General features: G+C 39.9%; 1 long non-coding RNA gene across 1 annotated transcript; it reads left to right on the forward strand.

Annotated features, from left to right (window-relative positions):
- LOC142873363 (uncharacterized) lies at positions 1-23,871 on the forward strand. The gene is made up of 3 exons (XR_012921430.1): positions 1-190; positions 9,853-9,902; positions 23,784-23,871. It is a non-coding gene; the product is annotated as an uncharacterized LOC142873363 (long non-coding RNA).
- Positions 23,872-26,444: the final 2,573 nt, after the last annotated feature.

Genomic DNA, 26,444 nt, shown 5'->3' on the forward strand with positions numbered 1-26,444 from the left:
GAGGGGAAATGCTCCCAGTGGGTAGGGCTTTGGGTAGTGCACCTGGTTGTGCACTTTCCTTTGCAGGAGAAATGCCCAGATGTGCAATTTTATACCACTTCATGGGCTATAGTCAACAGTTTGGCTGGATGGTCAGGGACTTGGAAGAAACATGATTGGAAAATTGGTGACAAAGAAGTTTGGGGAAAAGGTATGTGGATAGACTTCTCTGAATGGGCAAAAATATTTGAAGATATTTGTGTCGTGTGAATGGTGACCTCAGCAGAGGAGGATTATCAAGGGGATAAGGTAACCTGTCTTGGGATACCATAGGTTAGGCTCTTTCCCCAGCCACCCCTGTCATTGTCCAATAGGCTCAAGAACAAAGGGACTGTGGTGGGACAGATGGAGGTTATGCATGGGCTCAGCAGCATGGACTGCCACTCACCAAGGCTGACCTGGCTATGGCCACCATCAAGTGCCCAGTCTGCCAGCAGCAGAGACCAATGCTGAGCCCACTGATACAAAACCCTTCCTTGGGGTGATCAGCTGGGCACCTGGTGGAGGTTGATTACACTTGACTGCTTCCGTCATGGAAAGAGCAGCATTTTGTTTGTACTAGAATGGATACTTACTTTGGATATGGATTTGTCTTCCTTGAACAAAATGCTTCTGCCAAAACTACCATCCACATTCTTACAGAATGCTTTGTCCACTGTCGTGATATTCCATACAGCATTCCTTGCGACCAAGGAATTCACTTCACAGTGAAAAAAGTGCGGCAATGGGCCCGTGTTCATGGAATTCACTGGTCTCACCATGTTGCTCACCATCCCAAAGCAGCTGTCTTGATAGAACAGTGGAATGGCCTTTTGAAAACTCAGTTACAATGCCATCTAGGAGGGCTGGGGCAAAGTTCTCCAGAATGCAGTATATGCTCTGAATCTGTATCCAGTAATATGGTGCTGTTTCTCCCCTACCCAAGATTCACCGTCCAGGAATCAAGGGATGGAAATGAGAGTGGCACCTCTCACTATTACCCCTAGTGATCTACTAGAAAAATCCTTGCTTCCTGTTCTCAAGATTTTATGCTCTGCTGGCCAAGAGGTCTTAGTTCTGGAGGGAAAAAGGCTTCTGATGGGAACACTACAACAGTGATTCCATTGAACTGGTAGTTAGGATCGCCACCCAACCACTTTAGGCTCCTCATGCCTCTGAGTCAACTGGCCAAAAGGGGAGTTATGGTGTTGGCTAGGGTGACTGATCCAGACTACTGAGGAGAAATGGACTACTACTCCACAATGGAAGTAAGGAAGAGCATGTCTGGAGTCCAGGAGATCCCTTAAGATGCCTCTTAGTATCACCATGTCCTGTGATTAAGGCCAGTGAAAAACTACAAAAGCCCAACCCGGGAAAGACTACAAATAGCCCAGACCCTTCAGGAATAAAGGTTTGGATCACCCCACAAGGTGACCAATTGAGGTGCTTACTGAAGGAAGAAGAAGGAATAAATACCAGCTATGACCAGGTGACCATATATAAAACCAAGGACTTTAATTGTCATGAGTATTTCCTCCCTGTTTTGTTATAAATACACTTGTGTATATGTACATATAGTAAGCAAATATCTTTGTTTTCTTTCCTTAGTCTCTTATCATATAACAGATGAATTGACTTTATATCAGTATTTAAGTGTTAATTTTACATCATAGTATTTAGGTTACAGGATATCCAGGCGATGGACTTTACTTCCTTTTCAGGGGAAGGGATCAACGCATTTTTGGTTGTACACAGGATAATCGTATCATGTTAGATGTCTTTATTTGGAGATTAAATACGATTTAAAGAGATGGGTATGTGTGACAAGTGGACAACGGGCAGATTTGCAATAGTTAGTTTTATGTGTCAACATGACTGGGTTAAGGGATGCCCAGATAGCTGGAAAAACATTATTTCTGAGTGTGCCTTTGAGGGTGTTCCCAGAAGAGAATCGCGTTTGAATCAGCAGACTGAGTAAAGCAGATCTGCCCTCACCAAAGTGAGCAGGCATCATCGAATCCACCTAGGGCCTGGATAGAACTAAAAGGCCTCTGCCTTATGAAGGCTCTCTTCTTCATTCTCTCTTCTGCAGCTGGGACATCCATCATCTCCTTGGAATTCAGGCCTCCAGGTTCTTAGGCCTTTAGACTCTGGGACAGTGAGCCCCCCTGTTAACCTGGTTCTCAGGCCTTCAGCCTCAGACTGAATCACACCACCAGCTCACCTGTTCTCTAGCTTGCAGACAGCATATCCTGGGACTCCTTGCTCTCCATACTCATGTGAGCCAATTCCCATAATAAGTCCCTTCACTATCTATATATATCCTATTGGTTCTATTTCTCTAGAGAACCTGACAAGGAGAGTCATACAGCTAGTAAGTGCCAGAAACAGGTGCCAATCTAAATCTATTAACCACCTCTTCCCATACTGCCTCTAAGACAACTGGTAGAATGGGTTGTGGGACCAGGACTGCTACTCATTGTGCACAGGGATAAAGAGGAATGAGGGTCAGAGAAGACCTCTCAAGGGAGGGGATAGAAACAACACTGGGACTTAACGACCTAATGAGGAGTCTAGTGCAGTGTCTCCTAACACCTGTATTGCTCTTCTTCCAGCCTTTTTAGACTTTTTTCCTTGATCCCCACCTATCATAAAATTTTAATACCACAGATACGCTTATATTTGTTTATGTATTCCGGCCCTCCAAGAGGCCCCAAACCAATTTTCATCTATTGTCCTCACTGAGAATGCATGACCTCGCACACTTTGCTCCCCACGTGAGACATATCACTGATTTCACAGAATCACAAAGTCCCAGGCTTGAGAATAACTTAAAGGCCATTTACCCTTCTTCAAGAACCTTGACGAGTGACCATCTAGCCCATGCTTGGACACTTACAGTAATGGAGAACTCACTACCTTACCTGGCAGCCCCATCCACCTCTGGATGGCTCTTTACTAGAAAACCTTGTCCTATTTTGAGCACATCAAATAAGATTTGCACGGGCAAATCACACATGTCAAATTTTCACTCACTGGTCTGCATTCTATTCTCTGTTGCTGAACAGGTACATTGTTTGGTGTGGTGGAAAGTAGAAACATGTAAAGTATTTGGTTTCTAGGGACCAGACAGTAATTGTGGTGTCTGTATTATGGAAATTCTCTTGTGGTCTATTTCAAACCTTATTTTTCTAGACTCTGTATCACCAATAAAACAGTGTAAAGTTTCTTTAACTTTTTGAAGAAGCCACATCACACTATTTATCTTACTGTCAACTAAAATTTCTCGATATTGTGGTATTTTTAGAGGTGGTGGGAGTGATGTGATAGAAAAAGCAATGGAATAAGGTGAGAAGATCAGGGTATAATTTTTAAAAAACAGGGTACATTAAAAAAATAGGATACGTAATAAATTGTGGAACTAAAAATACTAATATAACTATAGAACATGAGTGGAGGGGAGAGAAAAAGGAGATGGGTGATGGTGAGATGAGGATGAACCAAGCCCCCATCCTTCACAGTGGGGAATCCACAGAATTGTCTAAAAGTGATAAACTGAGGACCAGAGAGACAAACATAACATTGAATTGTGAAAATTGCTCTGAAAATCTAAAACCAGAAGCAGACAGAGGGGTGGGAGAAAGGGTGGGTGGGAGATTTTTGCTTTTCTTCATAAGCCCTTCTAAACCATCTGACTTTTTTCTATTTTTTACCAAATACATATGTACATTAATTAAAGTTAAAAACAAAAGAATGATGAAATTAAAAACCATCAGAGTAGTGCTCTGTCATTAACTGCTGGCCTAATTTGAACAAATCACCTAATCTTGGATTTAAAGTTCTCAAAGTAGAAAATGGGTATTGAGTCAGTAATTTGTGGTGTTTTCAAAATAAATTATACAAAATCCCAATACATTAAAACAATGTGAATGAAGCTGCTCTGATTGGGAGGGGGTGGCAGGAGTTGAACCCGCTGTGCCCCTCCCTCATCCCTTCCCTTCATCTCCTGCACCCCACTCCCCCACCCCGTCACCCCCGCCAGGCAGCCCTAGACACCTCATCAGAGAATCCTGAGAATTTGGTTTGAAAACCATTAGCCTACACCAGTTTTTGGAAACTGTAATCATAACCCATAAATTTAGTGGCTTGGAACTAGCACAGTACTTTTTGGGTAGAATAGAATAGAAAAATCAGGACGCAGTCCATGCATTGTTTTGTATGACTCTCATTTCCAGTGTGTGTATATAACTGAAGGAAGACGGAAAATGTGCTTCTTGCTACCAATCACAATCAAAATGTTTATGTAGTTTTTCCCAACTCTAACATTCTCTGATTCTGTGGCTTCTCTGAATCATCTACCCTCTCTTGGGACCCTTAGAGTTAACTGTCCAAATTGTAATCGAGTTTTTACATTCTGCTAGAAAGTCTTCATATTGCCACTACACATCACAAAGACGGCTGGTTGGTCTGGAACTCGCGGAGTCCCAACAGAGGGATGCTAGAATACTCAGGGCTTGGGACGAGGAAAAGGTTTTCCTTAATTTGAAATTCCCTCCAGGTGATTCTGATACATAGTCTTCTTCCCTTTCTACCACCTCCCCCCCCCCACCATCCGCTGAACTGAGGGTAGAAACAAGCTGGTAATGCAAATATGAACAGTAAAATACACTGGGAGGAACCCAAATTACTATGCTTCAATTATTGAAAAGGATGGCCAAAGTTCTTTTTAGTGAATTTTTAGGCAGCGGAGTTCTAAACTGATTAAGAATACCCCATACAGATTTCATTTTTATGAATGCCAAAGTATATATGATGTTCTATATTATATTACCACAAGCTTAGGAAGGCCTTATGTTCTCATAAATGAAATAACAGAATTTATAGGGAGAGGGGTAGGTTGGGCCCTCATCACCCTGGAGTTTCATGAACCTCATGAAACTGTACACAATTTTGTTTGGACGTACATATGCACATATTAAAGGTCAGTCACTTTCAACAGCTTCTCAAAAGAATTTGAAATCCAAGGTTCCAAATCACCAGGTTAGAAGATCATGTTCATTACAAACAATATGAGCCACTGTCTCCAGGTGAAACAAGTTTTAACTTTACCTTCATCAATAGAAGGCTTTGTTTTTCCTTGTTTGGAAAGGCCTCGGAAAAGAGTGCACATCTGCTTTCACTGAGGATCCATCAATTCAAAGGCAGGCAGCCTTCGATGACATACGGCCGGCGCGGGGAGGCCTCTGCCTCAGTTACACCTGCTACCAACTGGCAGCGAGCCCCGAATGGGCACCTATGACAACACCCTCCACAGATCACGGACAGGCTCACAGGGGCAGCAGGGCACAGCCAGGAAACCAGAAAGCTGCCTTTCTGGTGCAGGATTATTTGCTGACTATTTCTCCGGTAAGACCCATAAAATGTACACTAGGCGTTCCCTTCCCCCAGCTAAGAAAGTGTGGATAGTACATTAATTTTATTTCTTATACCTCAAAATAATACTGAGACAAAAATGGCTTCATGGTGTAAAACTGACATGTTAGGGTTTTTACTACTAAAAACTTCTAGAGCACCTAGAAAGGTACCTCTCTGGAGTGTGGTCAGGGCTTCTCTCCATCTCGAAGCATCCAGTAAAAATACTTTCCTACCACTTACTGGGAAAGATGTTCAATATATCACCTCCTCTGGCCAGAAAAAGAGGAGCCTACATTTCAAGAAAAAGAGGATTCCAAGGAAGGAAGGTTATAAAAATACTGAGTGCCTTAAAAGTCTGCACTGTTTTTTGTTTTTGTTTTGTTTTTTAAGCATCTAATGCAGAATTGCATCTAAAACAGGCTAGAGCTTTGGCATGATGCAGATGTGAGTGCTGGCTCCACAGCACCCTACCTTATTCAACCTCCTGGAATTTCACTTTCTTCACCTGTAAAATAAAATAATCATATTCATAGCCTTGTGTGGGCACTGTGAAATGTATAAAGTTCAAAAAATAGAGAACTCCCAGCAAGAGCTCAGCACATGTCAGTCCCTTGCCCCTACCCCTCACAGCCACTTCACTCCTCACAGTAGGTTTTAAATCCATATTTCCAGAAATGACAAGGCCTTGGTCCTCCAGAAGAGTACCAGGAGGACACAGATGAGGAGGACCCAATTACCCTCTGAGAGATCCTATTTTTTCCCCAATGCTATATAGTGTTTCAGGAGCCTCTTGGCAACTATTTCAAGCTTATCTCCATGCTTGCACCAAAACAGGCAGGCAGGCAGGCCGACTCAAGTATGCCCCAGGCACTATGCTTGAAGGCAGGATGGTACTGGGAGCCAGCCAGCTTACTACCCAAGATGTTTGATGGCTTCAGTTTGGGTACATGTTTGGCATAAGAGTGATAATAAGGTAGTCTCCCCACCTTTTTTGATGCACAAAGACTAGGTATCCCACATCTGTGAGTCTGTCCAAGGGCAACAGAGGGCTCATCAGAAGATGAGGGTTCAAGGATAGCTACAGGGACAGCTGGAGTCCTCACGCGGGCACTGGACTTAAGTAGCAGCCTGGTTGTCTAAACATAAGGCAGGTGGAGAAGAAAGCCGGCAAGAGGCCTATGGGATGGATCAGGGGCACTGCAGGGTTTGTAGACTGGAACACGACCAGGCAGTGAGCCCTGCGGGTCCCTCAGGGCACAGTGGCAGAACCCAGAGATCATCCCTGGGGGGCCACATCCGGGTTCCACACACCAGGGAGGGGAGGCCATACTACATCCACTCTGGGAGTGACAGGGGAAAGGAGGGCAAGCTTCACACCTCCCCCCAAGGCCTGCAGAGTGGGGAGGGCAGAACTGTACCTGGGGATTGATGGGGAGGGGGCAGAGGGATGGGGGGACAGCAACGTAGAGTAGAAGGAGCAGCTTCTCTTCCACAGCACATTGTCTCCAGGTGGATCTTGCACAACCTTTGCATTGAAACGTAATTCGTGGCTGTGATGGTTGTCGAGACAATCATGAGAAGATATCAAGAGAAAGAGTATAAACATGCATTGTAACGCCAATCAGTGGGGAGGACTATGCGTGCGCTGGGGCAGGGGATATGTGGGAAGTTCCATACCTTCCTCTCTATTTTGCTGCATAAACTAAAACTGCTCTTTAAAAAGTCTGTTAAAAAGCAAAACAGTCCACAGACACTTTGGGCTCATCTCACTACCTATGGAGCAGCTCCCTGCCCAGCCCCTGCCCAGCCCTGCCCTTGGGATCTGACTGCACCTCTAGTCCAGGTTTCAGCTAAGCCCCAGTAGACAAAGCACCCTAAGCACTAAGAGTCTGTTAAAAGCATCAGCTATTTCAGCCCTACCTGCAGAGCCCCCAGATCATTGCATATCAGAGTACAGCCGCCTCCAGAATAATATAGAGGGAGCTGAGAAGATCAAACCAGCTTATTTGGGGTTTGAACCAATTTTTCTCACTGACACTTTTTACTAACAGTTAGTTATTCCCAAGGTAGATTAGTCAGGGTTCTCCAGAAAAACAGGACCAATAGAATATATATTCAATATTAAGATAAAGATATTTTAAAGGGATTTAATAAAAGGAATTGCCCCTTGCAATTATAGAGGCTGAGAAGATCCATGATCTGTGGTCAGCAAGCTGTAGACTCAGGAGAGCTGGTGGTTTGGTTCCAGTCCAAGGGCAGGAAGAGACTGATGTCCCAGCTCAAACAGGCAGACAGAGTTGCCTCTTACGCAGTGTTTTGGTTCTATTCGGATCTTTAATTGATTGGATGAGGCTCACTCACATTAGGGGAGGCAATCTGCTTTACTTGGTCTCCTAAATCCAATGTTAATCTCATTCATATACACCTTGACAGACATGCCCAGAATAATGTTTGAGCACATGTCTGGGCACCCCATGGCCCAGTCAAGTTGATACATAAAATTAACCATGACACAATGGCTTGAATTTTACCTCCTTTTAATTCTTCTGCCATCATCTGATGGGGATGAAGGGCAAAGTGACATCAGTGAGGGGGTAGGCAAGCCAAGCTACCAACTAGATCGTCCTTCCCAAGAAACCAAGAATTTCCCATTTGTCCATGTGTAAATGTATAATCTTGTCTTTGGAGAAGAAGGAAATAATTGGACCACAGGTTTGAGATGATTAGCTTTTATTCATTAGAGGTTTTTTTTGTTCAAAAGTTTTACAGAAAATAAATACCATAAACTTAACACACCGACTATTCGAGTATTCCTTTTCTCTGCTGTACTTGGCCAAAGTAGGGGCCCACGTTTTACGAAGGGTTCTGCTCCTTACTGCTTAGCCTTGTTTGGGGCACATGGCGAGAGGCAGACCACAGCATGGGACTTCGGGTCGGGGGCCAGGCTCTGAATCCAAACTCTGCCACTGTGCAACGCTTGACCAAGTTCCAAGCCTTGGTTTTCCCTCTTGTAAAATCAGGAGCGTGTGTTTTCTCCTTTACTAGATTGCTGTGAGGATTGAATGAACTAACGTGTGCTGAAAGTATTTTGTACACTCTAAATCATGATGTCAATGTTGGCCCCATACTTGCCATTTTAGTAGTGATACCAGCTTCTGTGGTAATGATGGCAGCATGGTTTGTGCATTCATTTCCTATTGCTGTTGGGACGCGTTGCTATAAACTTACCGCTGTAAAACAACACAAATGTATTGACTTATAGTTCTAAAGGTCAGAAGTCCAAAATGGTTCTCACTGGGCTATAATCAAGGTATCAGCAGGCTGGTCCCTCCTGGAGGCTCTTGGGGAGAATCTGTTTCCTTGCCTTTTTTAGCTTCTATTGCTCACCTACATTCTTGGGCTTGTGGCCACATTTCTCCATCTTCAAAGCCAGCAATATCAGGCCAACTTTTCTCACATTGCCTTTTCTCTGGTTCTCTCTCTTTTGTCTCCATCTTCCACTTATGAGGAGTCTTGTGATTACATTGGGCCCACCAGGAAAATCCAGATTAATCTCCCCAGCTCCAGGTCAGCTGATTAGGACACTTCAATCCCATCTGCAACTTTAATTCCACTTTGCCACGAAACCTAACATATTCACAGGTTCTGGGGATTAGAACATGAAAATCTTGGGGAGAAGCATCTGTTACCACGCTTTGTTTACTCATTCCCCAGCAGAAATTCAGATTTTAAAATACTGTACCTCTATAAATTCATTATGTCTGTTTTCCCTGATGAGTTTGAAGTTGATTAACAAAAAATATAAAGCCATTTTTTCAGATTTTCTCCAAAGGCACTCATTCCCATTTTAAAAAAGTCTATTTAGAAAATTTAAAATTTCAATAAAGATCTTTTGTAAAAAGGAAAAAAAAATCTATAATACAAACAGGAATAGTAACTGTTATATTTTGACATGTTTCCCTTGAGCATTTTTTTGCAGGCTTCTTTTACATAATTGAGAGCATACTATATATACAAATGTTTATGCTGTTTAATATGATTGCATCAATATTTCAAATTTACAATCTGTGTAAGCATAAATTTTAATGGCTGCATAATATCTCATTGCAGCAAGGTAACACAATTTACTTGATTGTTATTGTTAAACATTTAGTTTGTTTACATTTTTTAGTTATTACAGATAATGAATGTTAAACATCTTTTATCATTCATATTTATTTACATTTCTAGTTATTTCCTCAGGTGAGATTCTCAGAATTTATGAGCAAAAGGAATTAACATATTCAAAACTATTGACACATACTGTCAAATGACTTTCTTCAAATAGTGTATTTATACTCCCTCCAGCACTATGCCTGGTCAACACACCCTGATCAGCACTAAATATACTCATTCTTCTTGTTCTTTGCTAATTTTTAGTTGAAATGGAAATGGACATCTCGTCGTACATACATCTCCTTTGATCATAGGTGAGTCTGAACATTTTTTTCTTAGGTTTACTCAGCACTTGTATTTCTACTTTTGTGTTTTTTCTGCACATGAAGGTCATTCATTCTTTCCTAACCCAGTTATGCTTGCAGAAGTTAAATGTAAGAAAACTTATTATCTCAATAGTAACTTGGAAATTCTTTCTCTGTTCTTACTCAGCTTGAGGGTGCTTAGTGCTTATCAAATTCTCTGAGGACCACTGTTGCCACTTTTCCTGGGAACAGGCATTCTTTACCTGTCCCAAGCTGCTCTGTAAGTTTCTGAGAATGTTTCTTCATTGTTCGGTTCTGAAGTCTGGCTTTTGCAGGCAAACCTTCCAACAGATTCAGATGCTTTTTTCCTGCCTGCTACCTTTTTGCTTCTACCTCATCTTCTTATATTCCTTCCAGCACCTCTCTACTATCTTCTCTAGCTCAGTTTCTTGAGAAAATAAACCATCAGTCTCCTGCCAGGGTAGGGAAGAGATAGCAGGCCAGCTGTACAAGGCAGAAGAAAAGAACAGTAATCTAATTGCTTCTTATGTAAACATTCACCAACCCTCTTGGTTCAACCCTACCCTTCACCTCAACTACCTGGTGCCTCTAGTTCTAAGACTTGCCCTGGTTCTATGGCTGAACTGCCCATTTCTTTTGGTTCTTTCCCTCTAAGAAAAGGTAGGCCTCAGTTATCCCTCATCTGCTAACTCAGTTCCAACTTTTCTATTTACTTTCCATCCTCTAAAATTTTATTGATATCTCTCATCTCTTTCTTGTCTCCTCTTTCGTTTTCTTTCTCCTTATGGCCTTACACATTTTTAAATTCCTTTACTGACATTTAATGGGGTTTGGGGAACATTTGTTCAACTTACTATATGTTTCTTCTTTATTCTCTGCCCTGGAGACCATGTTCTTTCTTTCCTCTTCCTTCATAACTACGACTTTTCTTCTCTTCTCTTTTTGCCCTTCAAAGCATCCCTTCTCTCTCCTCTTTGTCCAACATAGCCAGCACAATTTCTTAAATAAACTTAGGGGTTCATGAAAGATGAGGAATAGCATGACTTCAAGCAGCTTCCCTGTTATCATCCTGTCCTATCACACTCCTACCTACCCTGCAACAATCACTGAAGTAAGAAACCCCTGAGGGCTAGGCTGCCCATTGAAAGGGGACAAGAAAAATGTTGGGAGAGAAATAAATGTAAGTTTGTATTTAAATATGTAAATATAGTTAATGTAATGAAACAGTTGCATGGCTGGATACTTTCCAGACAGCCCTTGTATATTTACTGCCTATATTCTATACACAATAAAACCTGCAAAGCACCTCATTGGACTGGAATGCTGGGTTTCATCTAAGCTCCTAATGCTAGCATTGCAAAAGGTTTCACTGAATTTCTTACACCCCAGAGAATGGTTACTTTTATATGCCAGGGATAGGACATGGTGTCTTAATAAGAAAACCCTCCAGTTATAATTCACAGATGATTTGTTCAGATCACAGTAAAGAAACATCAAAGATACCCAAAATCTACTTTCCAGACTGCATGCCACTTAAAAAGCATTCCAGTCCCACAACTGCGCTGGCCTCTATTATAAATCATTACTGGGGTTCCCCCCCCCCAAATTATTTATCTTGATTGTTAAGTTGTTGCGTTTAAGGGTTGGAAGTAGATGCAAAGAAACAAGATTACAACTAGTATCTTGACATTTCAGATAATTAAGTCTCAGAAAGGGGATCCGTAAACTGATTTTCATGTTTCCAGATTAACTGTTGTCATCAAATCAGAGACATCGCAACTTTCTTAGAGGCTCCTAGTCCCAGAGTTAATACAAATGACAATAGTCACTCTGCTTGCTGCAGAAACTAAAGTAAGCCCAGCAGAGGTTTCATTCTAAACATTATAAGCCACCTGTGAGACATTGCATATAATTGAGCAATGTGCTTAAATAGTTCCAAAATATCCTAAAAATTCACTTTAAAGAATGATAAAAATTAGGAGTTAGGGTCATATAAATCAGCTTAAAAATGACCAAAACTCTTTATTCCTGTAAGGATGTAAATAGTTGCCCAAAACAAAACAAAACAAAACAAAAAATAACAAAAAACAAGCAAACAAAAAGTAAGATATCTGGCACCATGGGAGATAAAGTCATATAAATGAAAGAAGGAAATTCTAAAATGCATGCATGTGTTAAAGAACCACATTAGAAGGTACATTAGAAAATATTATTACCTCCAACATTAGTTCCAAGCACAAAATATAAATTAGATTATTCCTTCTTCTTATAACTCAATGCTGTCTCCACCTATTTCATTATTGTCTTTTTGCTCAACTTTCAAAATTTAAGAGAATGCATTCAAAAGGAAATGAAAAGGAAGTTGTTACTATCACCAATATAGGCAGTATGAATTTTATATAATAATTATAATCTCTAAACTGAACATAATTTCTAAAACCTGAACCGTAATGCTGTTCATAACTGTTTACTTAAAAGGAGTCTGACTATATTTCAAAATACTTCCCTCACAATTCAACTTACGAGAAGTAAAAATAAATCTCACTGGCATCTGACTGTCTCATCGTGGTGCCATCTGTTTCCTCTGACATAGACCTCGACCTCTATCCTTCCCTTGGAACCTCAGAAGCTGCTCCCCAAACCCCCTCTTGCAGAATGGAATACAAGTTTTAAAACCAGTATTATTTCTATCCTATTTCTCTTATAAAACTTATAAAATATATATGCTAAGACTGATGATAAACCCCTCCATCTGAGTAGCAAGCTGTTTTCCATTTCATTTTAATGCAATGGTGTAAAACTACATGATCTCTACAGTTCCTTCAAGCTGAGAAATCTAACGTATCATTATTGCTTTACCATGAATAGATTTGAGTAGAGTTGGTAGATATGTATTTCCTCTCCATCAAAATGATCTGCCATCTCACGTTAAATGTTAGACACCCTAATTGATCTGGTCTCCAGAAAGCAAGGAGATCCATCAGTAGGGGAGGGGTGTGGGCTAGGTTTACCAGTGGCTTCTCTGTCACAGTGCAGGTCCCTGGAGAAAAACAAGCTGCTGGCCAGGCTCCTGCAACAAGCAGTAGGACCCCTTGCTCTTATGTTTGTCAATCCACAATATAAGAGGTGTGCCTGCCTACTGCCTCCCAAAACACACATCGGGAAAAGAAAGGAAGAGAGAAAAAAGAGATTTCCATTTTGCTTTTATCTCTAAAAGCATTGTCAGCTTTGAAGGAATAAGTGATGGCAGAAGAGTCCGTGTGTGACAAGGTATCCTCATCTCAGACAAGGCCAATGACAGTTCCCTTACCTCAATGTAGGAACGATTCCCTGAGCATGAGGAAGATTAAGTTCACACACACACACATACACGCACCCACATGCATGGCACTCCACAATGGGGAAAAAAAGACTTCTCTGATGTGAGGAAGGAAAAGGTCATTTTCTCATTGCCCAGTCCCCTCTGTTTGGAAATTTCCAATCATTACAGGGTAATGACAATTAAAAGGATGTTCTATCTTGATAATTAATTCATTAAGTAAATATTTACCAAGTGCTATTATATGCTAACAATCCTAACATTCTCCCGCAAAATGTTTCCATTCTTAAAAAAACAAATTCATGTCATACTTTCTACAAATATGTCTCCTGCTCAAAGAACATACTCAGTACAATGAAGAGCCTCTCTCAGTACATAAGTTTGTCACACAGAAATGGCCAACTGATAGAACATGCTCTGTTTCTAAGCCACAAGATAATTTATAACACCAACTAGTTATACGTCTTTGGGAAACTGTGACTATTATAAAAACACAGAAGTTTCTGTAATATCTCAGGTGATGACTAAGTCATGAAACAGTCTACCTTTGTAAAAGTTTTTCCTTCTCTATATCAAAATAGCGAGTGTTTCCCATAATTCCACACATTGTTGTTAGTGTTGTCCTTTGAAGCTACATAAAATCTTCAAGACTTTTACTATTGGAATAATAATTACGGTTGGCTTTTATTGAGTGTTTACTAAGTCTACTGCCCTGTGCTAAATTCTTTACAGATATGTTATCTCCCCCTGAAAACATAGACCCACACCATCCCCCTTTCCAGATAAAACAAGATCTTCCAGCTGTTTTTTATATGATTGTTTCCAGACCTTCCAACGTTCTGACCACCCTCCTCTGGTCAGCTCCACCTTGTCAATGCCCCTTTGAAAATGTGGCATCGCTATCTAGTCGTGATCTTCCAGATGTAAGTTAACCAATTCCAAGTACAGAAGAACTATTATTTCCTTGGTCTGGACAGGCTATTTCTCTTCGTCTGGCATAAGAAGACAGGGTCTTTTTTTATTTGTTTGTTTTGGGGAGTGTTGTGTTTTGTTTTGTGGTGAATCACATGACCTGCTCACATTGCCCTTGTGGTCAGCTAAAACCCTGAGGCTGTTCTTCATATAAACTTACATGAAAGCCCAGTCTCTTGACTATCCTGTGAAGCTGACTTTTAATGTAAGGGAAATGTTTAGTTCGCATTTATTTATCCCTATAAATTTAATCTCTTTCATTCACTGTTCCTTCCAGGCTATCAAGATCTTTTTGGATCTTATTTCATGACTTAACACTTTTACTTTCGTTATAGCACCTGAAAATGAAGTAAGCATGCCTTCTATGTCTTTATCTAAGCTGATAATGTAAGGAGTTGAATGGACCCACGTGGCATGCCAGCTAAGACTTTTCCACCTAGTTGATAGCATCAGCTCATTAGTGGGAAATCCTGAGATCCAGGCCTTCCATCAATTATGAATCCACCTAATTATTTTGTATTCTTGACCATTTTCTACATCTTGTTCTCAGCTAGAATCACGACACATTCCTCCAACCTACCAGTTTGGTATTAATAACACGTGAACAAAAAGAATAGCTCTTGTAAGTTGTTCTTGGTGAACTCATACTGACTGCTAGTCATTGCAACTTCCCTTCTGAACCTAACAAATAACCCATCTGAAATGTCACTACAGAATCTTGCCAAAGATCAATATAATTTAGGCTTTTGTTCCTGGAATTCATGTTCTTCCTTGAATATACACTTTAAATACATTGGGACAATATTTGCTCATCTCAATACCTCTCTTTCACTCTTCAAGATTACTGACATTGGGGTTGGATTCTTCTCTGCAGTCAATATGCTAGAATGAAATCCAACTTTCTTTCCCAAAGTCATTGACAGCAGGCGGGTTTTTCCCATCCCCATACCTCTCAAGAAGCACAAGGTTTTCCTAATGTTATTTTATCTATCATTTCCAATGTGTATGTGAATATCTTCACAACTATAGGAGGTAGGTGGGTCAACTATTTTTACCTTCCTTTCTTTAAATATCACTGAGATTCTAGGACATTAATTGAGAACTTAATGAGTGACAAAGTTAGAAGGGAACCCAGTTGTCTTACCTCCAAATCAGTGCTTTCTAAACTACTTTTGGTGTTTCCTTTTCTTAACCTTCAGGAAAAATGTTGCCTTTGTAAGTGAATCTATGTGCTCTGGTTAAAAAAATAAAGACAAAATATAAAATCTGTGTAACCTTATGTTTATTTCTTTTTGTTTTTATGCCAGAATACTTACATCCAAATTTATTATCTCATACCTCAGCTCTGGTCCAGAAAACTATAATTTGTTTCTTTCCTGTTATGTTTTTACTTTTAAATATCTTACTTTATATGTGTTTCAATATTTTTTGTTATAGAAACAGTCCATAAACAAATCTTTAAAAATTCATTTAGATTGTCTTTTTTTTCCCTCAGGGAACCCCACTAAAGCTAGTAAAACAACACCTCCTTTGTCAGCTTCCTCCTTCCAATCACCTCAGAGAGAAATTCTATTCCCTACACAGCAATGCTGGAATTGCTACCTTAATATTCAAGTAGCTAACTTGGCTAGTCCATGAATCTGCCCCTGACATATCCACTATAAGAAAAAAATGTTACTATTTCTTAATAGAAGCAAAGAATTTTTTTTTTTTTTTTTTTTTGAGACAGAGTCTTGCTTTGTTGCCCAGGCTAGAGTGAGTGCCGTGGCGTCAAACTAGCTCACAGCAACCTCAAACTCCTGGGCTCAAGCAATCCTTCTGCCTCAGCCTCCCGAGTAGCTGGGACTACAGGCATGAGCCACCATGCCCAGCTAATTTTGTCTATATATAATAGTTGGCCAATTAATTTCTTTCTATTTATAGTAGAGACAGGGTCTCGCTCTTGCTCAGGCTGGTTTAGAACTCCTGAACTCAAACGATCCACCTGCCTCGGCCTCCCAGAGTGCTAGGGTTACAGGCGTGAGCCACCACGCCCGGCCTAGAAGCAAAGAATTTTAACCTACAAAAATCAAAGTCCATCCAAAGATAGGATAGATCAGATGCAAAATCACAAAAAAAGGTGAACTTTACAGGTAGTGGCAATGGTTGAGAATCTAACAAAGATTTTCAAGTGTGTTAATGCATGGAAAGGATTTATGTTTTTAAAATGTATTATCTTTGGGTTTTGTTAGTTTATCTTTGTTGTGCCTATATTAGAATTTGTTTTGTATTTATCAATATATTCCTTGTGGTTAAGATCTTCCTGACTCTGTTGCTTGATTTCTTTCATGAGTTTTGGAAAGACTCAGCCATTGTCTTTTTAAGTATTATTTCCGGCCCATGCTCTCTTCCCTTCTCTTCTCTTCTGGAACTCCCATAATATATATGTTAGCTCTTCTCACTGTATTCTCTATATCTCTAAGCCTTTCTTATTTTTCTCTGTGATCATTTTGGATATTTTCTTATGAACTAGCTTCCAGTTTTCTAATTCTCTCTTCACATATGTCTAATGTACTAACACATTTATTTTTGTGTTTATTATGGCATATAGTTTCCAATTTTATGCTTACATTTTCAATCTTGTAATATTATCTCCTTGAACATGGTAGACATATGTATTTTACAGTCTGTGTCTGATAACTACCATATCTGGAGCCTCTATAGATCTTTTTCTATGATCTATTGTTTTTCTGGGTTTTATTCATAAAGTTTTATCATGTTACATGCCTGGTTACTTTTTATTTTGTACTGCACATTGTATCTACTGAATTGTTCAAAGAAGCAATTTTTGGCCGAGGATGATGTTTTCTCTTACCAAAGAGGTTTTATGTATGCTCCTATCAGATAGCTAGAGATGCTAACAGTTTGAGATAATCTTGATACAGTTCCAGGAATTGAGGTGATTTAAAATTAAGTTGAACTCTCTCAGAGTTCCTACCTACTTTTGGCTTACCCTTATATTTTGAGTATGAATTTTCCAGATACAGCTTAAATTGAGGCAGTTTCACCAAGACCACCAAAGACATGGCAAATCCTGGCCAGGGATTAGAGAATCCCTACCCTAGCCCAATGAAGCTATCAAAAGTACTGACCAGGTTCTCAACATATTCTCCAGAATTGACAAATGCCCCCAAAGGAAATATGACCTTAGGTGCTGAGTTTACCTCTCTGTTCATTTTCTCCCATATCCTAGACAATAATTCTTTATTAACTTGTTAGGTGTCTAATGTTTTAAAAAAGATTTTTAAAAATATTATGTCCAACATTTCTAATTGTCCTTAACATAAAGTTGATTCAAATTACCTACTCTGCCATTACTGGAAAAAGAAGTCTCTAGGACTTTGTTTATTCATGGATCCCTACAAAGCTGAATGAGATTCAGTTTTGTCCTTTAGTCATTTTCTGTGAGCCTTAACGTTTATCCATAATTAGGAATTATGACATCTACCTCACATACTTGTTGTAAGGATTAACTAAGGAAACTTATATTAAAGCATTGAGCTCACAATCATTGAGGAACATAATTACCATTTGTTGAATGATTTTGATTTAATTTTTTAAATTTTTAGAGACCAAGTCTCATTCTATTGCCCAGGCTGGAGTGCAATGGCACAATCATAGCTCATTGTACCCTCCAACTCTTAGGCTAAAGCAATCCTTCTGCCTCATTCTTCCGAGTAGCTAGGACTACAGGCACACACCACCATGCCTGGCTATTTTGTTTCTTTATCTTTTGTAAAGATGGGGTCTCATGGGAGACTTGCCCAGGCTAGTCTCGAAATCCTGGCCCATGTAATCCTCCTGCCTTGCCCTCCCAAGGCTGGGATTACAGGTGCTAGCCACTATGCCTGGCCTGATTTTGATTTTAGACACAGTATTTTAGGCAACAGATTTGTTTCTGAAATTTTTAATAAATCAAATTATACTTTAAATGCACTATGTGTTGAGCTAAGTGTTGAAAGGAAATTAATTGTGGATATGGGAAGAATCTTTTTTCTACAGAGTATTAAATCAAATTAATCTTATGTGATATTGATTTTCATTAAATTAGTTTGATCAGAATAGTTATACCTGCAATAAAGACACAGCACTTCCTCTATGCAGATGATCTTGGGAACCTCACAGGGTTAATGGCACCGCTTGCTGCAACTGTAAACACTGTGTTGTTCCATGTCTCTGTCACAGCAAAGCACTGACCTGGGCTGGCCCGGATGATCTCAGTTAAATGTGGAATGTGTGCCACAAGAAAATCCTATGAGGCCATGCGGTGTAGTAAGCACCAGGAAAAAAGCCTTGCCATCAATTTCCCAAGGCCATAACCCTAGGTATTGATTCCAACATGATTTTTTTGGTTTCTAAAGGGTAAAATGTTGTTTTATGACTTTATCGCATTTCAGAAGATTTCATCATTTATTATGCTGACTGGAATTTTATCATTGTTTTAAGTAGCACTCTTTATGAGATCATTTTTTCCCTTTGGAATCTAAATCTGGGTAATGACTATGATGTTTTCAGTTTCCAGTTGTTGGTAGGTTGTTGTTTTCTAAAATGTTTTTTAAACCTTATCATTCTGATGGAAATGTAAACACCCTGATTTCATTTTGATAATGTGCTAGTAAGTGAGGATAAATGATAATAAACAAATGTGCCTCATTACCATAACTCAGAAAAACAATATTATGTTGGAAATTCTAGATAATCTTTTCAGGGTGGATTTAGACTTGAAACATTGTACAAACTCATTACTAAAGAAGTTCAGATAATAATTAGCTTCCTAGCAAAACAGATTTTTTAGGGCAAGCATTTCTTCATTTATAAATGGTAAATAAAGGAGAAATTATCACAATAGCCTCCCATTTATTTGGATGTGCCATTCACTTTATAAAATGCTTTAAAAGATGAATATTTTATGATATCCAGTTATACATATTTGCTGTCATTTTGAGATTGGTTCCAATCTACTGATTTCTTGCTGTGGATTCTTACAATTATGGTGATTAATTTCCAATAGATTTCAAAATTAAATGTGGTTTATTGGTAGGATAGAAGGTGGCAAGAGCACAGGATGTGGAGCTGACTCTCAAGATCCAAACCCTTACTCTTCCACCTAGGAGCTGTGTTATTTGAGGCAAATAAACTGAACTCGCTTGAGACTCAATTTTGTCGTCTGTAAAATGGGAAAAATAATAGTAGCACCTACCTCATAGAATATTATGAGGATTAAATGAGATCAACCATATAAAGTGATTTGCATAGGGCTAACAGTAAGCACTCATTAAGTAGTAGCTACAGGTAGTATATTTAAAATATATTTTTTTATCTATTAAATGCATAGTTCATGTTAGGAAGGAGCAGTGAAAGGAACAGTAGGTATCAGTTACATATTCAGCCTTCTTTCTTCAGCTGTAGTGCTCAACACTTGCCTGGGTCACCCAGCAGGTCCATTCTGTCATCTCGGCCTCCTTAGCTATACCACTCAGCAGGAAGGTGGGATGTTCAGAAATAGACTTACACAGAAAAATAAAACAAGATGAGAGAAGAGAGGAAGTCAAATTCTATCATCAATGTAATTTTATATATGAAAATAGACCGGAATCTTACAGTTTACAACTGGTACCATAATTAAGCATCTTTCAGGAATAGAAAAATACTTCCTATGGGTTTTTTTTAAATATCACACATAGGACATCAACAACAACCAATAGAGAAATTCCTATTATTAATAATACTGGGAAGAAAATAAAAGCTTCTGATAAGGCCATCATTATTTAAAATTGCCCTGGAAGTTCTGGACAATGTAATAAGGTATGAGACATAACAAATGGAAGAGTAAATATATTTATCATGTGGATACAATGTTGGACAAGTAGAAGAATACACTGAAAAAACTATACTTAACACATTTTAGTAAATTACATGGATGTACTCTGTATCTAAAAACCAGCACATTTCTTACAAAATACTATATTGACCACCTATCTGTAGTACAACTAGTTATTATTTAATCTCCCACTCAGTTAAGTTATGCTACCCAGTGGCTCAATTCTTCACTGCTCCAATTATTTCTGCAATTTGTGATCATTGAGTTAGGCTTTCATTTATTTACATAAAACGCCAAAACACTAATAAGAGTAATCTAAGAGATGGTGCTAAGATACAGTCCCCTGGGGAGGTATGTTCCACCTTCTTCTGAGTACTAGAAGAGAACCAGGCTGAGATGAGGCTTTTATTTATTCAACAAACATTTACAGAGTATGCACAGACACTATGACTATTAATGCCGGGAACAAAATGATGACATGGCTTCTGCCCTCATGGAGCTTGCAGTCTAATGAGAAAAAGAGAAACTATACAAATAAACCCCAGAAAATATTTATTAAGTAGAAGTTGTTACTAGGTCTATGAAGAAATGACAGGAAAACAGAAAGTGATGGGGGAGTGAAGCAGGAGAGAGAGCATAACATTTAGAATGAGGGGTCAGGCGAGTCTGTGTGAAGAAACAACATTCAAGTTCAGACCTATGGGACCCAGGAGTTTGGTCAAACAAAGAGAGATGAGTAGCATCCCTAGAGCAAATGGAAAATAACTGAAAATAAAAGGCCAGTGAGGTAAGAGAAAAAAGGTGAGAAATAAAGTTGGAAAGACAGGTAGGGTCCACATGATGTAGTTTGTGTAAGTTTGGATGCTTTCTGCTGCTAATGATAGAGAACTAATTAAAAAGACATCAGGCGTGGTGGCTCACGCCTGTAATCCTAGCTCTCTGGGAGGCCGAGGTGGGAGAATCACTTGACCTCAGGAGTTCGAGACCAACCTGAGCAAGAGTGAGACCCCCAACTCTACAAAAAATAGAAAAATCAGCCAAGCATGGTGGCATGTGCCTATAGTCCCTGCTACTCGAGAGGCTGAGGCAGGAGGATTGCTTGAGCCCAGGAGTTAGAGGTTGCAGTGAGCTATGATGATACCATTGCACTCTAGCTGGGGCAACAGAGCAAGACCCTGTCTCAAAAAAATAATAATAAAATTAAATTAAAAAATAAAAAGAGATCAAGCAATAAGGTTATTATCTAACAATATATATTTAAATATATTATTATACACATCATAAATATAACATGAGGCTCAAAGGCAGGTGGCTCCAGGTATGGGTAGGATGAAGGTTCTTTCCATGCTGCCTCTGCCATGCTAGAGACTCTGTGTGCTTAGGATGGACCTTCTTCTGGGACCGAGACAGCTACTGCAGTTCATTTTTTAAGAACAAATAAACTCTCTCAGAAGCACTATCCAGTCCCTTCCCTCTCCACCTCTCCCCCAGCAGGTTTGTGACTCTGTTTCCTTAGCCAGATGTAGCCAATACCTAAAACTATGACTGACAAAGGAATCAAATTACTGTGACTGGTGGCTCACGCCTGTAATCCTAGCAACTCTGGGAGGCCGAGGCGGGTGTATTGCTCAAGATTAGGAGTTCAAAACCAGCCTGAGCAAGAGCGAGACCCCGTCTCTACTATCAATAGAAATAAATTAATTGGCCAACTAATATATATAGAAAAAATTAGCCGGGCATGGTGGCACATGCCTATAGTCCCAGCTACTTGGAAGGCTGAGGCAGCAGGATTGCCTGAGCCCAGGAGTTTGAGGTTGCTGTGAGCTAGGCTGACACCACAGCACTCACTCTAGTCTGGGCAACAAAGTGAGACTCTGTCTCAAAAAAAAAAAAAGCATAGAGGCCAGTCACAGTGGCTCATGCCTATAATTGCAGCCCTTTGGGAGGCCAAGGCAGGAGGATCACTTGAGGCCAGGAGTTCAAGGTTGCAGTGAGCTATGACTGCACCACTGCATTCTAGCCTGGGTGACACAGTGAGATCCTGCCTCTAACAAAAAAAGAGTAGAAATGTAAAGTAGAAGGCAAAAACAGAAGCGAAGAACACTAAAAGTCCTTTCTCCATCTATTTCTCTTTAAATAGTAAAAGTAGGGTAAAGCCAGAGTGGGGAGTCACTAGGGCCTTGGTGTCTGAGCTTGAAAGTCGGTTCCACCCCTTACTGGAAGTGGGACTTGGGCAAGTTACAGAATCACAATGAGCCTTAATTTCCCCATTAGTAAAATGAAGGTAATAATAATATCTGCATCATAAATGAGGAAATGTGTGTGAAGTGCTTACACAGTGTCTGGCTCACAGTAAGTGACTAAGGAGCGTGTGTTATTACTAGTGTCACGTGAGGAAAGTATTCTATGACTCAGCTCAGGATATGGTCAACTGATAGCAAACATCACAGACTACCCATTTCTGAAAAGATTTCTGAGAGAGCTTCAGAGATGTGGAATTCGATGGGAGAAAAAAAGTTGCTAAATGGTTTACCCAGAGTAATTCCATTCCTATAAAATTACATAAATGCACACACAAAAATACTACATATTTTGTCTGGATTATATACACTATGTAAATGTGCAGAGGAAGTTCTAGGCATATTCACCAAACTAGAAAGGAAACTAGGATGGGAACTGGGGTACTGTTTAAAGGAATATTAGCCTTATTTGTTGTGTTCAAACTTTTACATGGAGAAGGAATTCACATGCTTAGATAATATAAAACAAGCAGCCGGGCGCGGTGGCTCACGCCTGTAATCCTAGCACTATGGGAGGCTGAGGCGGGCGGATTGCTCGAGGTCAGGAGTTCGAAACCAGCCTGAGCAAGAGCAAGACCCTGTCTCTACTATAAATAGAAAGAAATTAATTGGCCAACTAATATATATATATAAAAATTAGCCGGGCATGGTGGCACATGCCTGTAGTCCCAGCTACTCGGGAGGCTGAGACACAAGGATTGCTTGAGCCCAGGAGTTTGAGGTTGCTGTAAGCTAGGCTGACGCCACAGCACTCACTCTAGCCTGGGTAACAAGCGAGACTCTGTCTCAAAAAAAAAATAAAAATAAAAAAATATAAAACAAGCAATAATGTAGTACCTGCCAGATTTCCTGGGTGTCTAATTGCCAAGACTCCTGGGATTTCTGACTTCAAACAGGGATTCAATCATCAATTGAAAAGGAAAAAGAAAAAGCCTAATCATACTCAAAAGATCCGCCTTGATGCCAGCCTTGTCCCTCTCTTAGTTTTTTTTGTTTTTGTTTTTTTTGAGACAGAGTCTCACTCTATTGCCCGGCTAGAGTACAGTGCCATCAGCCTACTTCATAGCAACCTCAACCTCTCCTGGGCTCAAGCAATCCTCCTGCCTCAGCCTCCCCAAGTAGCTGGGACTACAGGCATGAGCCACCATGCCTGGCTAATTTTTTCTATATATTTTTAGTTGTCTGGCTAATTTCTTTCTATTTTGTTAGTAGACACGGGGTCTCGCTCTTGCTCAGGCTGTTCTCGAGCTCCTGAGCTCAAATGATCCTCCTGCCTCGGCCTCCCAGAGTGCTAGGATTACAGGCATGAGCCGCCGTGCCCGGCCTTGTGCCTCTTTTCTTCAATGCCTCTAAAAAGCAGGCAGAGACGTATTTATCCAGGCACACCTGCACTTAATTCTAAATTTGCCCATTCACAGGTGCTTCCCAGGAGAGGCCCACACCATGGTCCTCCCCCGCCCCGCTCCGAGACGACACCTTCCATCCTGTCATCCACCTGAGTGTTACCAATGTCAGACTGGAGGAAGCAATAAAACAAGTCTCGATACCAGTTTCACTTCTAACATGTGGAAGCTGAAGCTCTCAGGTCTAGCCCGTGCTCTTCCTCAGGCTTGCGCTGTGGTCCTGGCAAGTCAGATTAACTTGGAGGCGCGGGTTAAGGGAGGGGGTGATGCAGGATACTGCCACCCCTTCACGGAGGAAACTGAAATTGAAAGCAGGGAGGGCTTCAGTATGGGACAAACTGTGCGCCTTAGTGAGTTTTTACACATGCAATGTATGTAATTTGGTAACATGCGATTAATTTCTGTGAATAGCATATCCTAAATTATATGTCAGAGAGAATAATATGATGTAATATACAGTGTTTATGTGCATGCATCATTTTGTGTCTATAATCATTGTATTTTATGTAACATGCGCATTTTAAATATCTATTAAATGTATATATTATTATAAATTTGCAAAGCTCTGCCTCTTGTTCACATCCCAAATCTAAATTCTAATAGCTGTCCATATTAATATATAATCGCATCGGCAAAGCCTGTATGTATAAACTGCATGATTTATAATTATGCAGTTGTGATGTATTTGCACTATAGGATTAGTAATGTATAAAAGTGAAGCAAATGAGGTGCTTAGGGTGCAAAATCTGAGGAGGCCCTCACTCTCGGGTTCTTGCAAGGGCCACCTGTGTCACCCTAGTCCTGGTCCTGATAAAAATGCAAGTTTCTCATCATCTTCATCACCACCAGCAACAATTACTCATAACTAAGTGCCAGCCACTGCGTTATGCACTTTACATATATCATTAACCAAGCTAAAGAAATATTATGACCACGCGTAACAAGAATTCTAAGTGAGTTACTAGAAGTTGTTTCTAACAAGTGAAATGTCTTGAAAGCTATAACTAAGAGGGAAGGGGGAAAGAACTAAAAAAATAATAATAATAAGGAAAGAAAGAGGAAAGGAAAGCAGAGGAAAGGACAAAGGGAAGGGAAAGGAAAAGAAGGAAAGGAAAGGGAAGGAGAGGAGAGGGGAGAGGAGGGGAGGGGAGGGGAGGGGAAGGGAGGGGAGGGGAGGGGAGTGGAGGGGGAAAAGAAAGAAAAGCTATAACTAAAAAGCCCCAGCTAGATATGACCTTAGATAAGACGTCTGGAGTTATCAGTCCAGATCTTTCAGGAAGTCATGGCACCTACATTCAATTCAACCCAGCACTCTTTCCTCTACATTAATTGTTTCTCTTTGGACACGCACTGTGTCAAGCATCTCTCTCCACGTTGGGGAAGCTTCGCAGGCCATAGGCTTCCAGTCTGGCTTCCTAGTCAATATGATTGACAGACTTCAAAAGGAAGAAGGATACATATTTTCATTTCCTACATTACTATTATTACTTCGAAAACTGAGGTGGTTAATGGAGCTTATGATAGTCTAACAGTACTTCAACAAGATAATACGTTTATATTTAAACTCATACGGAGACCAAGGAAGGGGAATTTACACAACATATTATCTACTATCTAGCTACAGGTGATTTACTGTTGTGCACTGAAATGCAGTTGAAGTACAAGATGGATAGTAATATTATATTGTGGTATATATCCTGTTCACATCAGGCCTTCGTAATAAAAGCCGAACAGCAATCTACAGAACCTGCCTTAAATCTGCCATCTAAGATACTGATTGTAAAATAAAATGATCAAAGTGCAGGTTATCTCTATACTGCCTTTCCCTGAGAGAGTGGTATGCAAAGAACTTCCTACTTTTTATTTATTTACATTCAGTCAACAGAAACATAAATTAAATTAAAAATCTCTGTGTTGTGTGGACTGAATAAAGTATACTTAATATGTTGCTAAGTAGATTTTTTTTTTTAGATATTACAGACTACAATCCATATTGTACTTTTATCCGGTGTACTTTTAGTACTTACCAACAACAAAATTTGCTGATAAAAAGAATAAATTAAAATGAATTTTGCAAACCAGCAATTTCACATGCTACACTCCCTGCTGAGAATAAACAGTTTTTAGTGGGGCTTTTTATTTGACACATGAAATCAAGTACTTCTGCCAGCTGATCTCATTTTAAATAATTTCTTTAGGACCCAATGGAAAAAGACCACAAACAAGTTAACATTGCATAGAGAAATCACAAATGAATTTTAAGCAAATCTTTTTGTCTTTACAGGCAAGTAATTATAAGAACATTAAAAGCCAAACTTCCCCATAAAAATAGATGTCTTCGTACTTATAAAACATAGAGGGTAGAAAAGTATGGGGTCTGAGGTAGATCATCTTCTCTTTTAAATGTATATATATATACTTGGACTCAGGTTAAAGTGAAGGTCAAGAGAATCACTGGAGAGGAAAAGAAGTCCCAGCATTTTGTTCACATTTCTGTTACTCCCAAGACTTAAATACTCTCTTACCAGTGCTTCTGTGGCTCCTGACACAAACCCCTGCTGTGAGGTCCATCTCAATGAATTATAACAATTAACATATGCTGGGCATGGTGGCTCATGCCTATAATCCTAGCACTTCGGGAGACTGAGGCAGGAGGATCACTTGAGCATGGGAATG

Source organism: Microcebus murinus, chromosome 10, assembly GCF_040939455.1.
Source record: "Microcebus murinus isolate Inina chromosome 10, M.murinus_Inina_mat1.0, whole genome shotgun sequence".
In the NCBI taxonomy this organism is placed as follows: Eukaryota; Metazoa; Chordata; class Mammalia; order Primates; family Cheirogaleidae; genus Microcebus; species Microcebus murinus.